Source organism: Hippopotamus amphibius, chromosome 2, assembly GCF_030028045.1.
Source record: "Hippopotamus amphibius kiboko isolate mHipAmp2 chromosome 2, mHipAmp2.hap2, whole genome shotgun sequence".
In the NCBI taxonomy this organism is placed as follows: domain Eukaryota; kingdom Metazoa; phylum Chordata; class Mammalia; order Artiodactyla; family Hippopotamidae; genus Hippopotamus; species Hippopotamus amphibius.
Genome location: NC_080187.1, coordinates 112,582,022 through 112,605,930, shown reverse-complemented (window position 1 = coordinate 112,605,930; position 23,909 = coordinate 112,582,022). Strand labels below are relative to the sequence as shown.

Genomic DNA, 23,909 nt, shown 5'->3' with positions numbered 1-23,909 from the left:
GGCAGCTCCCTGACCCGCGCTGGCCACAGAGAGGACGGCGCTCAGGACACAGTCTGGCCCGGCCGCCCCGTCCTCACAGGGAGCTCCGCTGCCCAGGCACCTGTCCTGATACCTCGGTCTCCAGGGTGCAGCCTGGGTGGGGCCACGGGGACAGGCCAGGCAGCCAGGCCCCCTGGGGCCACGACAAGGCGCCGTTCAGCAGCGGGACAAGGCCCCGCAGTGAGCCTCCCTCGGGCGTGGGACACGCTTGCCCCATTCTCGTCCCTTTCAATGGCCGGCTGTGCACGATGTGGGCCCGATTGTTCTCCTGTGTGGGCTCATTCAGGGGCGCGGGCAGGGCTGGCCCAGGCAGAAGGAGGAGCCGGGAGCTCCTGTCCCCGAGGAGAAAGGCCCTTAGAGCCCTGCGGGGCGGGGGGGGGCGTCCGGCAGAGGGCGGGTCCCTCGGTGCCCAAGGATCACGTGGGCCCCGGCCACGTGGTCACCAAGGGCCTCGGGGCTCCGGGGCGAGGACGGGGAGCTGCCCTTCTTCCTGGCTCTCCTGTAGGGCCCCGGGCAAGCCCCTCAGCCCCTCCGAGGGTCAGCCCAGCCTTGCAAACAGGGAGAGTCTCGGCATCGGCCGCAGGGTGGCTGCGAGGTGGCGGCGCAGGTGAGCGGGGACGGGGCACGCACACAGCACCTCCGCACCACTGTCCAAAACCCACACGGGGAGAAGTGCTGGCAAAGGGGCGCCTCTCCTGCCTCCTGACCACTGCCCACCAACACATGCTCTCGCGAGCGGGCCTACGCCAGGGACCGCCGCACCGGCTGTGGGGGCGGCTGGGTGGGGGCACACAAGCGCCAGTGCAGCCCTGGCCGCCCCCATGATACCGCAGGGCCTGGAAGGGGGCACAGCGATGGTGGTGCCCACACGGGGTTGTGAACAAATGTGGGGAAATGGGCAGACGCCGCAGGCTCCGCCTCCTAGACACAGCCTTGGAGGGGCACCCAGCACCACCCCCATCTCCCCTTCCCCTAACATGCAGCAGCGCCTGCACCTCTACTGCTGCCACGAGCACCTCCGGGCTCCAGGAGGGGAGGACACGGGCCTGGGACACAGTGGTGTTCGGTGACAGGGGGCACGGACCCACATGTGCTGCCCGAAACCGGCACAGGCTCCCGGTGTTTACCACTGGTCACGGAGTCCCCAGGACGAGGGACTGCCTGACACGTCCAGTGCTAAAGGAAGCTGGGCCACGATGTGGTCAGACGCAGGCGACGACCACGCACACTGGGTGTCTGAGCCTCGGTCATAAGCTGCACTGGGACTGGCCGCACCCCTCTGACAGACAGAGCTACACTGTACGAGTGGGCCACACCTGACCCCGGCAGGACAGAAACTTGCTCTGTCCCAGATCTCAATCTAAAATCCCTTAAACCCAGCGAGCAGGTCCATGCCACTTGCCGAAACAAACGGCACCCAGGCAGCTGCCAGCATGATGGATGGTCTTTGCCCCTTCTACCTGGACGGTTCCTAAGGAGCCACAGAGGCAGCGGGAGGGGGTCAGTCTGCGCTAGACGCAGTGAGACTGTGACAAGGGGCGATGAGGCAGACTCTGCAGGGAGCAGCCCCACCTGATCCCAGGCACCTGTCCCGTGACCTCGCACACCCTCCTCTCCCTCAGAGCCTTTGGTGACAATGCCCTGAGCAGCAGGCTCGAAGACAAGGAGCAGGAGAGGCAGGACGGCCACGGCTGGTGCTGAGGTGGGCTCAGGGGGAATGCCACACCCTGGGATGGCCTGGGGACGACTTTCAGAGCCTCCCAGGGCCTTGGGATGGTTCCCATCAGAAGTCCAAGAAGGCGTGCTCCGTGACTTGGCTGATGGAGCCAGGTGACTGTGACCCTCAGCTGGTAACAGAGCTGGGCTCATGAAATTAGGGAAATATGAATCTATTCCATCATGAGTTAAAAGCTGCTCCAGTCAAACCAGCATTATGAAGACACTTTATTCCGTCATTCATGAGACGTAAGAATGTTTCTGGCTTTAAAGATATTTTCAGGCAACAAACTGAAATATTCTTTATACTCACTGACTAGACTCATTACATGTAATTTCTGTATTTTAAGACTTTTAGAAAGTCTGCATATGCTTTACCATTTTAGAATATTTTCACAGAGTTATAATATATGCGCTATCTGTTTTAAAGAACAGAGTTTCTTTTCATCCTTGAAGGTCTCGTTGCTGAGAGTCAAAACCACTCTGGTCTATAAACTGCCTATGAAGATAATTAGCTCTGAAGGCAATTTTCTTAAAGCGGCAGTAATAATAAAAGAAACACACTTGGGGAAACACTTTTCTTCTGTGATTAATGATTTCACAAAAAAATTAAGGTATCAAACAGAAGCTAAAGGTTTCAAACAGCAGCCTTCGCCATCCACAAATAACGAGATCCAAAATTTAATTCCGCTTCCACTGAAAAGGTGCTCCTCCCACCAGCACTAGCTCAGCAGACACATCTCCAGCCCTTCGCAGCCCACCGCAGACCTCAGACCCCAGAGTGCATTCATGGGGCGATTCAATATATGGTAAAAGGCAAGAGAAGTGTCTATTTTTAAAAATCTATTTATAGGTACTTGTAACTTAACAAAAAGTTAGAAAAGAACCCGCTGCAGAAATTTAGGTCAAATGAAAACCAACTGACCCATGTTCAAGCTCACCACATTTTAGCATCAATTTTAAGCATGAATTCAACCTTATTTGGCCCAAGAATGCTTCGTATGATACTTCTGCAGTCAGTGCATGGCCTTGGTCACAGCTGCCGAAGGCCAGCGAGAGTGGGGAAAAGTGCCAGGGACAGACCAACCTGTCTTCAGTCTCACCAAGAACAGTCCAGACAGACAACAGAGGCCCAGTGGTTCATCACCTGCCCTCTGACCTGACCCTCATCGTGTGGGCCACCCAGAACATGCGGCTTCTCTCCTACAGACCGTCCCCTGCACACACCCTACACACTGCTGTTTCCAGCCACGCTGACCCCCTTTTCTGTCCTCTGCTTGGGCACCTTCCACATATCAGCCACCCAGGGTATCCTCCACACCCTTCCAATGTGGCCCAGGCCCCCGTGGGTAACATGCCCCTGATCTTCCAGAAAAAAGGGAGGCCACGATGGACAGACCATCGTGGGGGCTCTCAGGGGGTGTGCCTGGTGGACATGCCATCTTGAGTACCCTCAGGGGCGTCTGTGCAATGGACAGGCCACCCTGGGGACTTCTGCGGGTATGCATGGTAGATGGGCCGTCATCCAGTTGGGAGAAACATGAGTTTCCAGGCAGAGAACCCAAAGGTGCTGAGGCAAGAGCCCAGCATATTAGGGCCAAAGCCCGAAGACAGACGTGGCAGAGGGCTGATAACGGAAGGGTGACCCTGTGCTCTGGCCACAGTGCCTGGGGCCAGGCTCCATCAGGATGCCCTGGCCACGAGAAGGTGGCAAAGGGAGCCCCGAGGCAGGAAGAGAGTGAGAGGGCACCAATCACCTTCCACCCAGAACGAGGGGCTCCACCTCAGGGCTGGAGGGTCCCAAATGGCCGGACTCCTCGGCCCACCTGTCTTCGTGGTTACTTCCTGAGTGCACAACGTCTGGGACCCTCTCACCATGTTCACCTCCACACCAGGCCAATGCTTTCTGTTTCCAGCTTTCCCACCTGAGCCTGCACTAAAACCCAGTTAAACTGTGGCCTCCAGTCAGCAACGCTGCACCAGTCTCCACCGCTAGGACAAAGGGCTGGGGGCTGGCGGGAGGGTGACCTCCTCACGCAGGGGGCTATCACCCAGGGGGAAGGGAGGAGGCGGACGTGGGGGACCGACGGCGCCTCCCGGGGCACACGTCCCAGAGCTGGGTTTAAACATCTCGTCTCTCTTCCCCACTGGACACGCAGCTTGAATTGTGTGCACGCGCCCGAATCGTGCAGGTCTGGACTTGCACCGTCACAGGCGAGGCTGGCGAGCTCCCGTGTTACTAACGCCTCCTCCCTGGCCAGGCAATCGGGAGCTGTCACATGTCCTTCCCACCCCTGCTGGCCACAGCCTCTGGGCCCCAACGCGGTTTACTTTCCCTGTGTGGCCTGGGTCACGGTCAGTGCCAGAGCAATGGGAGGGGCTCCGTGGGATGGAGGCCAAGGGGCTGCCCAGCGCCCACCCACAGCCCCACTGACGTGGGGAGTGGCTTCGTGTTTTCAAGCTTCCTGATGTCTATTAAATTCAAACAGCTCTGCAAGGAACACTGAACTTCTTGCTTGGTCACAGCCGCACAGGAGGAATTATATATAAGGAAGCCAAGTGCCTGCAAGAGCCTCAGAGGAGCAGGGCGCTTGCAGCAAGGAGGGGCAGGTGCCAGCATGATCTGAAACATCAGAAGAAACCGCCCAGCCAGGGCCACTTCCTCTGCTGGCAGGAAATAGAGTCCAAGGTGAAATTTGGAAAGACAGATGATTTTCACTTCCACAGGTACCCAACAGCTGGCAAAGAATCAGCACCACATACCCTCCCACCTCGAGCTTTTGTGTCGAAACCCACCCACGGGAGGTGAGGATCCACGCAGGCCTGGAGGGGATCAGCTCCAGACACTGCCCGGCATGGCCAGGGTCCTTGGCCCGCCCTCCTCACCCCTTCCCAGGAAGAAAGCAGACAGACCGCCGGGCACTGACCCTGCATCAGCACTGGCACCTGGTTCAAGTGCAAACACCCACCCCTCGGTTGTCAGGACTGTCTGCTAACCTTGTCACCGGCAGCCACCCTGCGTCTAGAGGACCCAAGTCACCCAGGAGGAGCGCGCCTAACGGCGGGCAGACGCCACCCCTGCAGCTGCGCTAGCTGCTCCCCAGCCTCCTCCCTCCTGGCCACGGGGCCTGTTCCCCATCCTCCGCCCACCTTCCACTGACCGCAGAGCCATTGTGCGCGATCCGGTTGTTCCTGCAGAGCCTCCAGCCACCCAGGTGCCCGAGGGACAAATGAGCCCGCTCGCAAAGTGCGTCCTGGACCCCACCCACCCGTGGCTGCCACCCGAGAAGCAGGCTGGGCCACCGGCAGCTGCCAAAGGAGGACCTTCGCAGGGCAGAGTGACAGGACAACCCTGGGCCTGCAGCACCCACACCCAACCCCCCACCCCACCCTCTGCTGCTGAGCCCAGATTCCGTAGGTGAATCTGCTGCCATCCTGAGTGGGGTGAGGTGCGTGCAGCTCAAGCACACCTCCACCTGCAGTGTGTGCGGGGCTAGGGCCACAAGAGGGTTAAGCACAGGCCCTGACCTCACCAGGCTCCCGGGTGAGTGGAGCCAGTCCAGCGTGGGCAGCACAGTGGGAGCTCGGGCACAGAGGGCATTTGGGGGACACTGAGGACACCTGGGATACACAAAGGGCACTGCAGGAAACAGGGCACTGCTGCCCAGAGGACCCGAGTGAGCGCCCTGGTGAGAGCTCCTGAGGGCTGCCGTCAGACACGGGGTATCTGGGAACAGCCGCACTCACACATGCCAAGGGCACGTGCACCCCGCCATGTACACACACGCCCCACCGCGTGCACAGGAACAGCACCCACATCCAGAGAAAACCCGCGTCACGGCAAGTCCCCGACACAAAGGTGGAGCCAGTGCAATGTTATCTTTCCACTCACCCATGATAAACTTGTTCTCTGTTCAGTGCCTTATTCCTTGGACACTACTATTTCACTTGTTTCATAATCTTTAAAAATCCTGCATGCACAGAGGTGTAATTTTATTACGCAATGCGATGGTCTTGGTGTCCTTTTTCACCTGGCCCTCCCTCCAACCTGCACCACACCTTTTGGCCCACTGCCCCTGAAAGCACAGCCATCATGCATCCACCCAAATCCTCCTCTGCCCAGGAGCCATGAGACACACGTGAACATGGACACACAGTCATGAGTGCACATGTAAGAACAGTCCTGTAACATCTCATCATGCACAAAGAGCTCAGCAAAGGGGGTTCCTTCACCAGCTATCGAAACACACCATACCTATAGCTGTCACTAATGTAAACTTGGCACGAGGAAGACACACAGGCCAGTGGGATGGGCTGGAGCATCCCTGAAGGGAACGGTTTACATGAGACCATAATATACTACAGAGCCGAAGTTCAATTCCCTGGTCAAAGGATGGATTACTGAATAATTAGTGCCGAAGGAAATAAAATTGGACTCCCCTCCCTCAAGCGCCTTATTCCATATTATGCAAAGGCATTTCAGCCGTGCTCAAGAGCAGAATCTGTACACAAAAACCGTAAAATACCTGCCAGGAAAGCAAGAAACAGCCGTGGGATCTTCCTAACAAACATGGGTACCTAGAAGTCATAAAAGGAACGAGAGGCATATTCGACTAAAAATGATTTCATCTTGATGACAAATGACACGTTAAGAAAAGTAATTAGCAAACAACAGAACTGGGAATAAATGTTTTCAAGGCAGAAAATCATCAACATCTGTAACAAATAAACAGCCCCTACAAATGAATAAGGGAGGGAGAAACACCCCAAGAGAAACACAGGCAAAGAACACAAACGGCCAGTTCACAGATGGAGGGATCTTTGAGCAAAGATCCTAAACTCACCAGATTCAAGGAGACACATGTCAAGGAACAAAGCTGCAGCTCTGCCCCTCTCAGACCCACAAAGTTGGAAAGACCGCTCAAGCCCACCGCGCAGAGAGTGTGCAGGATCAGGGTACGTACCCGTCCATGCAGGGAAGAGACGGACTGCTAGATCTTTTTAGAAAGTGATCTGGCACGATCTATAAAACAAAGAGACAGACACTCTGACCCAGCAGCGCCACTCCCTGAAATCCATGCCTGAATAACAGCCCCGTGCGTGTGGCTGGGGTATTTACGGTAGCACTGTTTACACTGGCTGTGTTCTTTTCCTGTGGCAGCTCTAACAAATGACCATAGACCAAGTGGCTTAGAACAACAGAAATCTATTCTCTCACAGTTCTGGAGGCCAGAGTCTGCAATCCATTTCACCGGGCTGAAATTGTGGTCAGCGGGGCCGCGCTCCCTCCGGAGGCTCTCGGGGGAGAATCCTTCCTTGCCTCTTCCAGCTTTTGGTGGCTTCTGGCATTTCTTGGTTTGTGGCCACTGTATTAGTCAGAGTCCCCAGAGAAACAGAATCAATAGGATGTGTACAGAGAAAGAGAGTTACTATAACAAATCCAATCACGTGACCATGGAGGCTGATGAGCCCTGAGATGTGCAGTCAGCAAGCTGGACCCAGGAAAGCTGAGGGTGCAAGTTCCATCTCCGGTCCAAATCCGAAGGCAGGAGAAGACCAATGTCCCAGCTCAAAGACGGCCTGGCAGGGAGAGGGAATTCCCCCTTACTCTGCCTTTCTGCTCTATTCAGGCCCTCAACTGGCTGGATGAGGCCCACCCACATGAGGGAGGGCAACCTGCTTTAGTCTATCTACAGATTCAAATGCGACTCTCACCCAGACACGCCCAGAATCAGTTTGACCAAGTGTCTGGGCACCCGTGGCACAGCCCAGCTGACACACAGAATCAGCCACCCACATCACTCTAATCTCCGCTTCCACACCTTCTGCGCTTCTCTCTTACATCTCCCCTGCCTCCCTCTCATAAGGACATGTGTGATGGCATTTAGGGCCCATCAGATAACCCAGGATCACCTCCTCATGCAAGATTCTCAACTGAATCACATCTGCAAAGATCCTATCTCTAGAAAAGGTAACACCCAGAGAGGTTCCAGGGATCTGAACCTGCCTTCTTTGGGGACGATTCTTCAGCCTACTATAGAGGACCAAAAAATCAATCCTGGAGCCTCAGTGAGTGGCTCCGAGGGGGGCCTGGTCCAAGTTCATAACTAACACTGACCAGTCAGTAATGAACCCCCGCCCCCCCCCCCCACCCCCACCCCAACATGGCCAAGAAGACGAAGACATACAATCCCGTCTCCATAATGAACGCAGCTGGGCCTCTCTCAGGTTCTAGTGAGGACACTTTGCTGCCCAGGGCAGTTTCCTGCAAAAATGAGTGCCCTCTTTGACTCAAAGGCACGGGCCTTCTGAGACTCTGGAGAGCCATGTCTTTCCAACAAGGCAGCAAAGCAAGGCAACGAAGGCATGAAGAGTACCCACACAGACTTACATAGAAGGATGGAGGCCTCCTTTCTGAATCTACCTCCTTCTCCCCAGACCGTGCTGTTCAGAGGCCTCAAGCCCACCCATGCCAGGGATGGGGCTGCTACCACTCTCTCTCCCCGCCTCCAGACACCTTAGGGCCCCGTCACTCACGCCAAGGGGCTCAGCTGGGCAAGACGCGCATCCCTGCATGCAGCTCACTTCCTCTCCCTGCAGAGCCACCTGTCTGAGTCTCCCAACAAGGGCCATCTCACCCCAGTGGCCCATCCTCGTGTCCCCCCACAGGCCAGCCTCACCTGACGGACACATGCATGAGAGGCATCCCCAGGTGAGGCGGCCTGCTCTCTGGGAGAACTTGGTGCTGAGCTCCAGCTGGGAACCACCCCTCAGGGCCACTCCTTGACATCTCCCCAACTCTAGGCATAGGCTCCAGGGCCTCCTCTCCTTCAAACATTACGTGTTCCCAAACCATACTCCCCGTCTCTCAAGGTTGGTATGCCTCCCAGACAGCCTGGGTGGGAGCTGGCCTGTAAGTGGACCCTCCGTCCTTCCAGCTGCTCGGCCAAAACCTCAGTGCATCGTTGGCCCCCACCCCAACCCAGGTCCAACCTGGCAGCAAGCCCCTCAGCTCCACCTCCAAATACATGCCTGATCGGGCCATCCTCCCAAGCCCACTGCTGCACTCTGGCCCAAGCCACCACCTCTCCCCCTGGATTACCTCACAGCCTCCTAACAGGGTGCCCTGTCCTACCTTCCAGGGTTCACTCTTCCTACAGGCCTGCAGTCCTGTCTAAACCCTTGGCTCCCAGGGCTCCCATCTCAGCGTCCCTGAGCGCCAATAAGCTCACCATCTACCTACCTCTTCTCCTCTCACCTGCCCCTCCTCAACACCTGAGGCACACTCCTGCCTCAGGGCCTTTGCACCTGCTGTTCCCTCTGCCTGGAACACTCTTCCCCAAACCCAAGTCCAGATCTTGTCTTTCCTCAACCAACTGCCCTTTCTCTGCGAGGCCCTCCCAGTACCCTCTCTCTGCTTGACTTCTCTTCTTTGCACCCACCACCACCTCACCTCTCATATCAGACTCACTGACCCCCTGTGAGGTCCGTCCTCCCCAACACTACAGAGCTTTCTCCACTGTGGAAGGCCTGGTGCCTGGAGGGCGTGGGGCACAGCTCAGGAGGTCAGTACACCGTCTGAGTGAGTGATGGGCCCCGGAGGGACTTGTCTCTCCTTGGGTATCAGGGCCAGCCATGCCCTCCCGACGTAGAAACGGGGCTGCCCTGGGGGCCACAGCTCTGCTGCACTGTATGTGTGCACGTGCACCAAGCGCAGGGCAGAGGTGGAACCCAGGGGCCCGTGCAGGCCAGGAAAACGTGTCGTGTGGACACACCAGAAAGTCATTTACTGAAAGGCTTGTTTCACTGGCCTCACCCGTGCGTATGACAGCATCGCCACATGCCCACTCTTTTCAGAGAAAAACAGGCCTTTGTGGGATATAAATAGCCCAGCCAGATGTGGGAAAGCCTGCGGGTCTCTCCCAGGACTCGGCCACGTGCCCCGCAGCTGCTCATACGGCAGCCCCCATTCAGCGGCTCATCAGCAGCGCTTCCGGGGGCGGGAGAGAGTTACCCGGTGGTCCCCCCTCCCACCCGATCAGTGGCAGGAGTTCACCAAGCAGCGTGCACAGGCCACAGCTGTAAGTGGAAGAGCAGGCCGGACACGCTGCGTGTTTCTTCATCCACAGAAAACAGGGAGACGGAAGCCTGGACAACCGGGAACCCGGAAAACAGAGTCTGGGTCAAGGGCAGCCTGGACAACAGGGAGTGGGATGGCCTTTCAGGGCAGCAGCGCGCTCACCAAGGCCCAGGGCTCGGTTCCCTGTGCAGGAGAAACGCAGCCTGAGCACAGAACCGCTTTCTTGGATGAGGCCCGGCAGTCTCTGGGTAATTGTCTGCAGAAATGCAAGCCACAATAGCACACAAAGCCGGTTTCAAGGTATTCCCAAAGCCTGATATACCTGTTCCTGATCTGTGCCTCACAGCCTATGGGCTGGGCCTTGACAGGAGGGAGAACTTAAACGCAGAGGGTGTCAGAGAACAAGCTGGATCTGTGCCCCCCACAGAAACACCAGGCGGGCCACACACACAAGCCACACGCGTGATTTCAGATGTGCCTACAAGTCACATTAAGAGTGAAAACTAATAGGTGAAGTTAATTTTAATAACATATTTTATTTAGCCCAATACACATCTAAGCACAATCGTTTCAACCCGTAATTAACAGAGTCACAGGCAGGATAGCCTGCCGTTGCTTCTGCGTCTGGGTCTCCACAGCCACAGTGCCGCTCGGCCCTGGCCGGACACACGTGGAGCGCTCCTCGCCCCGTGTGGTGTCGGCCACGGCACTGGACAGCCTGGGCCCAGGTGTGGCTGAAGGTGTGGAAGCTTCCAGTCACCATGAATGGACCTGACAAGATCAGCGTTGGGGACAGGTATAGAGGGAGGTCCTGGACGCAGCCCTCCGTCCACCAAGGTTCTGGCTGCTCAGAGCCCTCACTGCAGCAGGATGGATGAAGCACTGGTATCTGCAGGTGCTCTCTCACTAGAGGCTGACCGGGGTGGCCCCTGAGCCGGGTGGTGCTCAGGCCCTCATCCTGGTACAACAGCTAGCGTACACACCACTCGGTACATGTCTCCTTGTCAGTGACATGATGCTCCTGTAATATAACCTGTACCGGAGGCCTTGAGAGGACACACTTGGGCTAATACCATGTACAGATCAATGTTGGGATAAAGTTGCTCGTGTATTTTTTTTTTTTTTTTTTTTATTGGCTACATTGGGTCTTTGCTGCCACACGCGGGCTTTCTCTAGTTGTGGCGAGTGGGGGCTACTCTTTGCTGCATTGCAGTGGCTTCTCTTGTTGAGGAGCACGGGCTCTAGATGTGTGGGCTTCAGCAGTTGTGGCTCATGGGCTCTAGATGCGTGGGCTTCAGCAGTTGTGGCTCGTGGGCTCTAGAGCACAGGCTCAGTAGTTGTGGCTCACAGGCTTAGTTGCTCTGCAGCGTTTGGGATCTTCCCAGACCAGGGATTGAACCCGTGTCCCCTGCGTTGCCAGGTGGATTCTTAACCACTGCACCACCAGGGAAGTCCCACTCGTGTATAATTTTTACATTAAAGAGTCATGAACTTTCAGTCCCTCAGGTCTGTCTCAGAGACTAAAAGCTCAGCCCACTCACTATTAGCTAGAGCAGAACCCACAGGACCCTGGGTGCCCTCGGGGGGTGAGTCCTGGGAGCTGGTCCAGGTGACAGCCTCAGAGGGCTGCAGCCAGAGGACCGCAGAGATCCATCCACACAAACCCTGTCCTGAGAGGCCACACAGCCCCTTGCGGCCCCACCTGTTCCACGCTTACAGGCAGGTGACATCCCCAAGGGAGGCACCCCAGCTCCCCGACCAACCCGTGTCTCGAAGCCGGGCCTCCCAGACCACCTGGTCCCTGCTCTCATAGGAGGACACACGATCCCAGTGGTCCGCTCCTCGCACAGGCTGACCCTGGGACTCTCATCACAGAGACGGATGGGCCCACAGCAGCAACAGAAGGCCACACCTGCTCCATCCTCACACAAAGGACCCACCAACACAACACTGCTGTAGGAACCACTTCAAAGTGGCAACGCTGATCCCGGAAATGAGCTGTTTTCTTCACTTCAACACAAGTTCTAGAATATTTTTTAATCTTCCTAAGCCTTTCCCTTTCAATTATCTTTTGTAAGCCGTCTATTTATAAAGTGAAAGGTAAAGCCAGGGGGAGATGCCTAACGTGGGGGTGGGGCCGTTCCCAGGGCCGGGGAGTCAGCGCAGGGCCAGGAGCACTGGAGGCCAGACACTGAACACTCCCTCCGAGAACAATTCCGTCAGCAGGACGGGCACCTGGAGAGGACACGGTACTTAAATGTCCTGCGTACACACTGCAAATGAAAGTCACTCCTGGAACCTCCCTCTAATGCAAGCACATCTGGACAGACTTTTCATCCACGTGTCTCTCTGGGACACACACAGATGTCTGCAGGTCTGAAGTGGCCGTGGCCCCCCAGCTCGGGGTATGACCGACGGGGCTGGCACCCGACGCTTCCACCACCCTCCTCCTCTGCTGTGTCCAGTCCTGCTTACTTTGTTAGCTCTTCTGGAAGCTGATTCTTAGGCTGCTGGCTCCCAGCCCAAACAAACAGAACGGCTCCCTCAGAAGCTCTCTTCTCTCCCGGCTCAGTCACAGCAAGTAAATGTGATGAAAGCTCAAGAAGTGTCCAAGGCGGACCCTGAGCTGAAGACGGCCCTCTTGGGCCACAGCGGGTACCAATGGCACTGACCACGGACACCCTGTTCCTGGGCCTGCTCCTGCAGCATGGCCTCGAGCAGCCCTCCTCCCGCCCTGGCCTCTGCAGCTGCAGCCCCCAGACAGACCATGCACCCTCCAGCAGAACCGCCCGAGCTTTCTGACACCAGCTTTCCTCCTCTGCTCTCCAGTCACCAGCTGGTGCAGGGAACATAATAAACAGACGAAGCTGTTCCCTGATGGGAGGCACACCTACAGCAAGACCTGCTCAGGAACCACCTCTAGAAAGAACCGCCCTGTGTCGGCGGACTTCATCCTCTACCTGATGATGGGTGTCATCAGACATTTCAGCAGCTGGGATGCGGCTTCCTCCTACCGTCTGGGATGGCGGAGCCTGAGACAGAGTGAGAGAAGGGGACACGTCAGCAGGGCAAACCACGAGCTGGAACCCTTCACCCCCCTATCCGACACACAGGCTAAAGGCCAGGGCCCCTCGACAGGCCCCTGGGACTCAGGCAAGGGGTACAGCTCACTTGGCCAGGTGAGACCGGATGCAGAATTGCATGAACTGAGAGCAAAGAGCGTCATCTGCACCGATTCCATCCGTGCCACTGCCCTTGGCCTAGTGACCACCGAGCATGAGCTCCTGGAGGTGCAGAAGGAGTGGGGGCGGGGCAGGTCTTGCCAGCGATGGTGTGAGTGACAACAAAGGCAGAATAAACAAGCTTCCAAATCGGCCCCGAATTTAGAACCGGGTAAGGAGAAACTATTGGTGTTCAAGGTTAGTATTTCAACAGTTTTTAAGTTTTAAAGTGAATTATGAATGTAAAAGCCAAAATCAGAAAAAGAGAAAGGGGGGGAGGGGAGCAGAACCCAAACTGTCCCGGAATTTGCGAGAGTTTTTCATAACCCTAAAAGCAGGGAGGCCTACTAAATGTCCCCAAATCACAGCAGAGGAGGAGCTCGAGGGTGAGGAAGCCCTTTGCGGAGCTCCTTCCTTCCGCAGGGCTCCTGGCCTCCCTCCCTCAGGAGGCCCTCCAACCACCCCGACCAAGCCCCAGCATGCAGCTCTAGGCCCAACACTGCAGATGCCAGCAGCCCCTCGCCCAGCCCTCGGTCCCCACAGCCACTCCTGCCTGTGGCAGGTCCTTCCCACCCATCACAACCCAGCTCAAATGCGCCTACCCTGGAAGCAGGTCCCTGTGGGAAAGGCCTGGGCTGGGCAGGGCAGCCCTGCTCAGGTTTCAGTGCCCGGGTGGCTGCAGCACGCAGCCCAGGCAGCCACCCGTCCGCCACCACGACAGACCCAGTCCCTCCAGAGTCCAGCCTGACACCCTTGACTGCTCCTGGCCCTGCGATCAGCAGGTAGACTGCCCCATCCCTCGAATCCAGGAAGGGCTCACTGCACATGACTCAGGACGGAAGCCCCGCTCACCTAGGGCAAGGGGAGACACAGGCCCCGAATTCCACGCTACGCCTCGCTCGTGATGGGCTGAACCGCTCATCCCCAAAGGTCAATCGGAACAAAACACTTGTTACCCAATGTTGGTTCAGCGTCTCTCCTCCCCCCAGGCCTCCGTCGGCCCACTGCCAGGCTGAGCACTTGGATGCCCCCCCACCCTGAGAACAGGCTGGCCTTGGGGGACACATCCTCCGATCTACCACCCCCTCACTCTTCATCCCCACACCCAGGTCCTAACAGCCTTGTCTACACCTCCCTACAAAGGAAACATCCAGTTTGCCTAATTCCTGACATGCTCGCTGATGTCACGGTCATACATCCCTCCCCGGCAACAGCCCCCTCCCTGGCTCCCTCACAATAATCCTTTCTTACAAAGCCTCTTATTACGAAGTCTGACTTTGTTTTTCATTTGACAACTGATTATAAATGACCTGAAGTCCAAAACACGTGGGTCTGATGGACAGGTGCGACATCTGATTTCTACCTTCCTGAAGACTCACAGGTTCCATAAGGTCCCACCAGTTCAGGGTCATGGTACAGACAGGGACTGGTTCAAGAGCCAGCTCAGAGGCATGTCTGAAACCTCAAGTCACAGCTGCTCCTGGGGGCCAGTGGGCAAGAGAAACGGGGAAGTGACATCAAAGGAAAATCACACCACTCACGCACTCCTGGTGTCCCATCCACTGTGGGAAACTCAGCCCTTCCTTGGAAACATCAAACACAGCACACAGGACTTTTTGCTTAAGCTGATACGCTTCCAGGATGCGGACAGGGCTCCATGGGGCCATCCAAAGCACAACACACAGCATATCCAGGACCCCATGCTCCCCACATCCCTGCAGAGAGAGACGCTCCCAGCAGGAACACTCCCACCACCAACAAATGCTTTGCCTCATACTCCGGGGGAGGGCGTGCGGCGGGGGCGGGGGGTGGGGGTGTCCCTGCTGATCTGGTCCCTGCTCTCCTGAACACAAAAGACTCTTTTCTAAACATGCTGCAACCAAACGTGTGAAGTGAAATGTTCATCTCACTGGCCATCAGAGAAATAGAAATTAACACAAGATGCCATTCTCCCCCTACAGAATTAACAAAGAAAAAATGATAAGGCTCAATGCTGGTGAGGAGGTGTGAGCCTCTCCCCCGTGTCAACAGGAAGTCTTTTCTAGAAACAATATCCGGAACCTTAACAAAGTCAATGCTAGCTACAGGTGATGACGAGAAACAGGGACAGGTATTCACCCACAAATGTTCTCATCTAGTAGCCTCTCAATAGCATAAAACTGAAAACATTCCCCAAAGAGGGGATTAAATTAATGAGAGTATATAAAGGACCAGACTGGCACCAAAGTGTGGGTATGTGTCTTTCTGGACATGACCTTCAGCAGATTGCTGTGGTTCAGGAATCCCCGGCGGTCCGGGGGTTAGGACTCCGTGCTTCCACTGCAGGGGACACGGGTTTGATTCCTGGTTGGGGAACTAAGATCCTGCATGCCATGCAGCACAGCCAAAAAAAAAAAAAAAAAATGCTGTGCTTCTGAGTCATACCGCCTCAGCCAATCAAGGAGGCAATGGGGACACCCACTGCCCTACCTGAGACATGTCGACACATGAGGAAAGCCATCAAAATAACCCTCTAAGCTCATACAAACCCACACCAAAAAAACAAACAACCCAATCGAGAAATGGGCAGAAGGCCTTAACAGACATTTCTCCAAACAAGACATACAGATGGCCAGTAGGCACATGAGAAGAGGCTCAACATCACTAACTATGAGAGAAAAGCAAATCAAAACTACAGTGAGGTACCATCTCACACCAGTCAGAATGGCCATCATTAAAAAGTCTACAAATAACAAATGCTGGAGAGGGTGTGGAGAAAAGGGAGCCCTCCTACGCTGTTGGTGGGAATGTAAGTTGGTGCAGCCACTGTGGAGAACAGTACGGAGGTTCCTCAGAAAACTAAAAATAGAGCTACCATATGATGCCTCAATCCCACCCCTGGGAACATACCTGAACAAAACTGTAATTCAAAAAGATACATGCACCCCTATGTTCATAGCAGCACTGTTCACAATAGCCAAAACGTGGAAACAACCTAAATGTCCATCGTCAGAGGAATGCATGAAGAAGATGTGGTACATATATACAATGGAATATTACTCAGCCATAAAAAGAACGAAATAATGCCATTTGCAGCAACATGGATGCAACTAGAGCTCATCATACTAAGTGAAGTAAGTCAGAAACAGGCAAATACTATATGATATCACTTATATGTGGAATCTAAAATATGGCAAACAAACCTATCTGCAAAACAGAAAAACCCTCTTAGACACAGAGAACAGATTTGTGGTTGCCAAGGAGGAGGTGGGGAGGGAGAGGGATGGACTGGGAGTCTGGGATTAGTAGATGCAAGCTATTATATTTAGAATGGATAAGCCATAGGTCCTAATGTAAAGCACAGGGAACTATACTCAATATCCTGAGATAAACCATAACGGAAAAGAATATAAAAAAAAGAACGCATAGATGTGTTTAACTGAGTCACTGTGCTGTACAACAGATTGGCACAACATTGCAAATCAACTGTACTTCAATAAAAAAATAAAAAATAAAATAAAAATAAACCTCTAAAAGTTGCATCCATCTGAGCTTTTCGTACGCATAGAAAACCACGGTGTACAAACCCTGGAGAAAGTCCTGGGGTCAGCATGCTTCTTTAGCAACAAATGAATGAACGGATCAGATGTAACAGAAAGGTAGGATGAGTTTTCGCAAACCACTTCTCCTAGCAGCTGCTTAAACTCAGTTTGGGTTACGAAGGAAAACTCAGGCTACGCTGAGACCCAAACTGTAGATTGAGGTGCCGAACCCACAAACACTCCACCTGTGCTGCAAATCCCTGACACTTGATTTCTCGTGAATACAGATGTGGGGACATCTCACTACCTTTCCTCCAAAACCTAGGTACGGTGCCTAACTCCTCACAGAAATGAACATCGTTAGCTGTGTGTTATTTATGACAGGAAAACCCGCAGAGCTGGTTGATGCAGGGAAATGGGGACCCCACCCTCTCCCCTCATGACAACACTGATGTGAGCGGCAACAAGCAGCCTTCTGATAGGGCACGGAGACGCTGTTTCCTCGTGGATACCCCTGTAATATGACAGCGGTGTTCTCTTTACAAAGTAGATCTTTTTTTTGGTATAATGATGGAATGCCTTAAATTTGAAGGAGTGAAAATGCCCCAAAATATCAGTCAACAAAAAACAACAAGTACCTATCATGAGAAAAAAAAAAACAAGCCAAGGACACCTTGACCTAAAAGCCGTCCTTGGCCACTTACAAAAGCACCAACAGCCCATCCCGAGTTGAAAATCTTGAGCTCACAGCAGCCATCTTCTGTCCAACAATCCAGTCCCCTTTGTGGACAGGGGTTCACCTCTGTTCAACAGGGCTACTCCGGGGGTTCCCACAATCAAGGCTTCACCCTTCTGCTTCTGCTCAAGGTCACTACCACCTGCTTACTGCGGTTGGTTTTGGACAGCGGGACAGGTCCCTCCCCGCATGGCCGAAGGACTGGGAAAAGCCAGGGTCACTGAGGGCCAATTCAGACCCGAGGTCCCACCAGAGCGAGGGCCCCATGAGGAAGACTGACCGAGACTCGGGCTAGTTACAGGTTCAGCCTTCACTCATGGGGGCTGTGCTTTAGGTCTGCTGGGAACACGGGGTGCCAGGGAGTCCTCAGCCCCTGGGGACAGGCTGGGCCAGCTCCTGGTCATTACCACGGGGCCCAGAGCGCTCAGGGTGGGAGGGTCCTGCTTCCTGCTCACCTGAGGCTGACAACGACCCCACAAGCCTGCAGCCTTCGACTGCGTGGGATTTCTTTCCTTAGCGTATTTCTGTTCTCAGCACTATGCCCTCTCCACAGCTGTAAACACCTGGCTTATTCAACACAGCACCAGACTCGGGGTGATTAATCAGCACACGCTGACTGACCTGGCGGAGCCCAGAGCGCCAGTCCAGGAAGACGACGTCTTTTCAAAATATCACCCAAGAGCCCCGACGTCTTTTCAAAATATCACCCTAGACCAGGAAAGTTCATATGTGAAGTGCTCACCCGCCCTCCTTGACCAGGCTCTCATTCTAAGAAAACCCCCAGGACGTCCCTGGTGGCACAGTGGTTAAGAATCTGCCTGCCAGTGCAGGGGACACAGGTTTCAGCCCTGGTCTGGAAAGATCCCACATGCCGCGGAGCAACTAAGTCCGTGTGCCACAACTACTGAGCCTGCGCGCTAGAGCCCATGAGCCACAACTACTGAAGCCCGCGCATCTAGAGCCCGTGCTCTACAAGAGAAGCCACCGCACTAAGAAGCCCACGCACCGCAACAAAGAGTAGCCTCCACTACCACAACTACAGCAAGCCCGATAGGAGCAATGAAGACCCAACACAGCCAAAAGTAAATTAATTAATTAATTAAATTAATTAATTGGGGGGAAAAAAAAAACCTCCAGCCCACCGCATCCCAGAGGACAGACAGGAGGCACTGAGGCCACTGGAAACCAGCACTGCCCAGTGATAGGGGCTGGCGGCTCAGCCAAGGGCGGGATGGCTGCGAAAATGTCATTTTTTAAAAAATGACCACACGTTAAAAATGTCATTTAACTCATTATTCATGAGGAACCAATGAGATGTTACAATGCCTTCAAAGAAGTCAAAGAACCACAAAATTAAACGGAGTAGGCTAAGGGAGGAGGAAAGGGGGTGGTTGCTTAGTGGTACAGGGCTTCTTACTGGGGTTATGAAAAGGTCTTAGAACTAGATACAGGCGGTAGTTACACACACTGTGAATGTTCTAAATGCCACTGAGCTGTTCACTGTAAGTGGTTAATTCTATGTTATGCGAACCTCAACTCGATAAAAAAGTACACACACACATATATAAAATAAAGGAATATTGAAATGAACTTCCAACAGGTACAAAGCTGACTTTTTCCATGGGAGGAAGTCAACTGCCCTGCCACTGGACAGAATTCATTTGCTCGTCTACAGGCGAGGGCTGTCTGCATGGCTATCAACAACTTACAGAGCTGTACCAAGACAGACAAACCCCACAGGCTCCAGTGTCCCATCCAAAGGCTGTTCATTCCAAAGTCCACGGTGGACAGAAGGGAGGGCAGAACTGAGAGATTTAGGAGGGAAGGCGGCTCAGGGCCAGGCAATGGTACAGAGTGAGATGAAGGGTGAAGTAGTGTCAAGGACTCCTACATTTCTAGGAGGGAGTGGGGGATAGGGAGAGCTGGGTAGCTGGGAGCGGGGAGGAGGTTTGCCCTGACAGAGAGTAAGGGACGGGGGTCCTGGAGCATCACTGCCCAGTGAGAGGCCCGGCAGTGTCCCAGCAGCACCCCCGAGGCTGTGGGACGTTCCCAGCAGGGAAATGCAGCTGCCTAGTCCCTGCACCAATGGAGCTGACACACAACAAGCTGAATGATATGAACGAAAGAAAAATGCCCCCTTACTCAAATGAAAAAACCTGGCAATCGCTTAGGTCTGTGCTCACACAGCCTTAAAAATGGGGAACGGGGCTGCCAATTCACTTTCAGAAATGCCTTTTCTTTCTGCCAAACTAGAATTCTTTCCAGGGTATCTCGAACATCTCTAAGAACCCCTAACGTCAGAGACAGGGGGCTGCCTGGGGCTTTCTCTCTCTTTGAAAAGAATCACTGCTCTAGGAAGCCACACGCATTTACCCCAGGTCTGCACACCCCCAAGACCCCTTCCAGCCTGCACACACCTGCTCAGACACGCTGATACCAAGCAGACCATTCCTGGAGCACATGCTTCCCCGAGAGGCAGCCCAGGGACTCAGTGAGGGTCCTTCTGTACAGAACGCACACAGTGTCACGTTGAGAGAGCACGTGCTTCCATCTGCACAAGACCATGCTCGAGAAATGTCCGTCTCAAGGCCTGAGTTGGTCACATGCATGCATGAGCTCCTCAACAACCGCCAAGCTGTGCTCTTTTCACCGCGATTTGAGTGCACTAATTGACACCAATGTAATCAGTCCCCACTGCACATGACAACGTCCTCAGTCCTGAGGGTAGGTGTTTGCAGGTGAGTTCTGTTCTCGTGTGACACCGAGGAAAGGGACTGCCGGGACGCAAGGATTCTTTGCTCGGTTCACGTGATGATGACACACAAACACCACGTCCATCCGTTACTGGAACCTGCTGCAAGGATGCTGCTCGGTTTCCACTGCCCCCTGGTTACTATGTAACTACTAGGCTCTAAGCCACAAGCTCCAGAAGACATGGGCCAAAGAGGCTTTTGTTACTTTTTTACAAGCAATCAGAACAGAAACTAAAATGTCACCAAACTCCTGGAAAGAAACTGAATGATTAATCTGCAGAGCTAACTGTGCAAATAAGAATTAACAGGGGTTCCACCTCTTAGCTGTCAAAGCTGAAAACTCTCTGTGAAAAGTAGTGGGCATTCCTTCCCCACCATACCCCCCACCTGTGCCCACCTCCATCCTGGTGGCCACCTGCAGACAAGGACACGAGGACGCGAGGAATTTATTTAGTCCTGGGAGAGCGCGCCTCTGCACACTTTCACACCCTCACAGCCTGGCTGCCCATCTTCTGAGACCTCAGAACTAGATGGTCTTGGGATCTCATGTGGGACACCCCACGAGGCGCCGGGCCTGCATTTGGTCATTACAATTCAGACCTGAAGGAGACGAGGGCTGCAGGGGCTAAAAAGATGTACACCCAAACTCTCTCGGAGAAGGGGCTGATTTTAATTCCCCTCCTTTCTGTACTTCCTACCGTACATGTGCTACGTTTATAAGGGAGGAAATTACACCTAGAAAAATTATAATTCTTGCAAGGCTCCCCATCCCACTTTTGGAAACAGCCCTCCCAAGACCTAAGCTGTCCTGGTGGCTAGTGTCCGAGCCATCGCCCCTCCACCTGGAATTTCCTGACCAGCCTACAACAGGCGAGCAGCAGAAGGACAGACGGAGCTGCCCACAGGACTGCGATACCGTGACTGAAGCAGGGCGGTCACTGTGCCAGGCCTGGGCCTCCAAATGACCTGCAATAATTTAGGAAACTGTGCCCCCAACCACGTCAGGCTCTGCACAGGACAGCGCTCCACCCTACCTGTAACGGGTATCCCCAACCCCTTCTGCTTTTGCAAAAACCTATTTTCCTCCTACTGATCATAAATCCCTCTCCTATTCTAAAGCCTAGTGTGACACATTTTTTTTTAATTAAATGAAGCAAAATTAATCTTGCTTGATGAATTACTAAACAACTATGACCCTTTCTCTCACTTAGGAAAATGTCACAATATCAGGGTCAGGAACTGTTATGGTCTGAATGTTTGTGTCCCCCCCCCTGCCCAATTCATATGTTAAATCCTATCCGCCCCTCCCCCCCCACGTGATGGTATTAGGAGCGGGGCCTCTGGGAGGTGAGTAGGACATGAAAGTGGAGCCCTTATGAATGGGATTCACATCCTTATAAAAGAGACCCCAGAGCGCTCCCTGGCTCCCTTCACCACGTGAGGACACAGCGAGAAGTCCAAGACCTGAACCCGGGCCCTATCCGACCCACCACCTCAGCACCCTAATCTCGAATGTCTAGTTTCCTGAACAGTGAGAATAAGTGTCAGTTGCTTATAAGCCTCCCAGTCTGTGGTATTTTGTAACAGCAGCCCAAACCCACAGCTTTCATCATTCTAAAGACGGTTACTTCAGGATTCCTGATGAAGGAAGACAAAGTATCATCCAGAAGGACAGTGCTATCAACCACCTCCCATCCCTGCCAAATAAACAGCAACAAACAATATCCGCTTAAACCTCTAACTAAAGCATTCCACTCCACTGGCCTTAATTTACCAGGGTTTTAAAAGGAACCCAATATGTGGCCTTGATTCGAATTACATAAAAAACATAAATTAGTCAGTACTACAGACACACCCCTCGGAACAATCCCCTTAAACACTACGAACGGGGGAGGGGAGGGAATCTCTTCCACCCTTTAGCGAGATTCCACCCTCCCCCCACCCCCCACCATATGAAACTGCTCCCTGGCAGTGAACTGAGCTTCTGAAAACACACGAAGACATGCAGGTCACTGGGGTGCCGAGTATTAACTTGCCATCCCTGGGCACCAAATGCTGCCCCAGAGATTTAAAAGCCTTACAGTTCCTCCGAGCACACCTCATTTGCTATTCCCTAAGGACACCACGGGAACCCAGGGAATCCAGCCTAGGGAGATGGGGCAATGCCTTCAGCTAGGATGCTGGCCCCATTCCAAACTAAGGCTGTATTTCAGACACGAGGTCTAATACATTCCCAGCTCCCAGTAGCAGGAGAGAGAGGTGTGATCACTGCAGACCCCACAGACAGTGACTGATAAGGGAATGTCACAAACAACTCTGCAAGTAAATCAACAGCTTAGAGGGAATAATTCAACCTCTCAACCATCACAAATTTCCACAATGCACCCTGATGAAACAGATAACGTGAACAATACTTAAAAAAGAGAATTCATACTTCAAAACCCTTCTGAAAAAGGCCCAGATGGTTTTACCAGCAAATGCTACCAAATATTTAAGAAATAACAGCAATTCTACATAAGCTCTTCCAGAACACAGAAGAGGAGACAACATTTCCCAACTTAAATGAGGCCAGCATTATCCTGATAACAAAACCAGACAAAAAAAGGGACTTCCTAGGTGTCGCAGTGGTTAAGTATCCACCTGCCAATGCAGGGGCACACGGGTTCGATCTCTGCTCCAGGAAGATCCCACATGCTGAGGAGCAACTAAGCCCGTGTGCCACAACTATTGAGCCTACACTTTAGAGCCTGTGAGCCACAACTATTGAGCCCACGTGCCACAACTACTGAAGCCCATGCACCTAGAGCCCATGTTCTGCAACAAGAGAAGCCACCACAATGAGGAGTCCGTGCACCGCAACAAAGAGTAGCCCCTGCTGGCTGCAACTACACAAAGCCCATGTGCAGCAACAAAGACCCAAAATAGTCAATAAATAAATAAATAAATAAATTTATAAAAAAAAAACAGATAAAAATAGCACAAGAAGATTGCAGACCAATATCCCTCATGAACACAGATGCAAAAATCCTTAACAAAACAGTTAGCAAATTTAATCCAGCAATATATATATAAATGGTATACCATAACCAAATGGAGTTTATCCCAGAATGCAAGGCTGGTTCAATATGCAAAATCAATCAATATAGTCTACAGATTAACAGTCTACAGAAGAAAAAATGCACAAGCGTATCTAATTTTTTTCCTTTTAAAAAATTTTTACTGAGATATAATTGACACAATAAATTGCATAAAGTGTACAATTTGATATTTTTTTCTTATTAGTAATGTATATATGGCAATCCCAATCTCCCAATTCATAGCCCCCCAACCCCCTCTACACCCCGCTTTCCCTCCTTGGGTTCCATATGTTCATTCTCTACATTTGTGTATTTCTGCCTTACAAACCCATTGATCTGTACCATTTTTCTAGATTCCACATACATGTATTAATATATGATATCTGTTTTCTCTTTCTGAGTTACTTCACTCTGCATGACAGTCTCTAGGTCCACTGATGTCTCTACAAATGACCTGATCTCATTCCTTTTTATGGCCAAGTAATATTCCATTGTATATACATACCACATCTTTATCCATTCCTCTGTTGATGGGCATTTAGGTTGCTTCCATGACCTGGTTATTGTAAACAGTGTTGTAATGAACGTTGGGGTGTGTGTATCTTTTTGAATTACAGTTTTTTCTGGGTATATGCCCAGTAGTGGGATTGCTGGGTCCTATGGTAATTGTATTTTTAGTTTTTTAAGGAACCTCTGCACTATTCTCCATAGTGGCTGTATCAATTTACATTCCCACCAGCAGTGCAGGAGGGTCCCCTCTGCTCCT

The 23,909-nt window shown here is 53.1% G+C and overlaps 1 protein-coding gene across 5 annotated transcripts in view; it reads right to left on the bottom strand.

Annotated features, from left to right (window-relative positions):
• Positions 1-23,909, bottom strand: part of SEMA4D (semaphorin 4D) — a 120,088-nt gene that overhangs the window by 69,799 nt on the left and 26,380 nt on the right. For 4 of the 5 annotated variants that reach the window (XM_057720412.1, XM_057720413.1, XM_057720414.1 and 1 more), the window contains exon 2: positions 12,796-12,867. The gene's annotated coding sequence lies outside the window, so the exon portion shown is untranslated. Of the gene's footprint in view, positions 1-4,916; positions 4,999-12,795; positions 12,868-23,909 lie in introns of those variants that run through there. The other variant, XM_057720408.1, reaches the window with a different exon arrangement.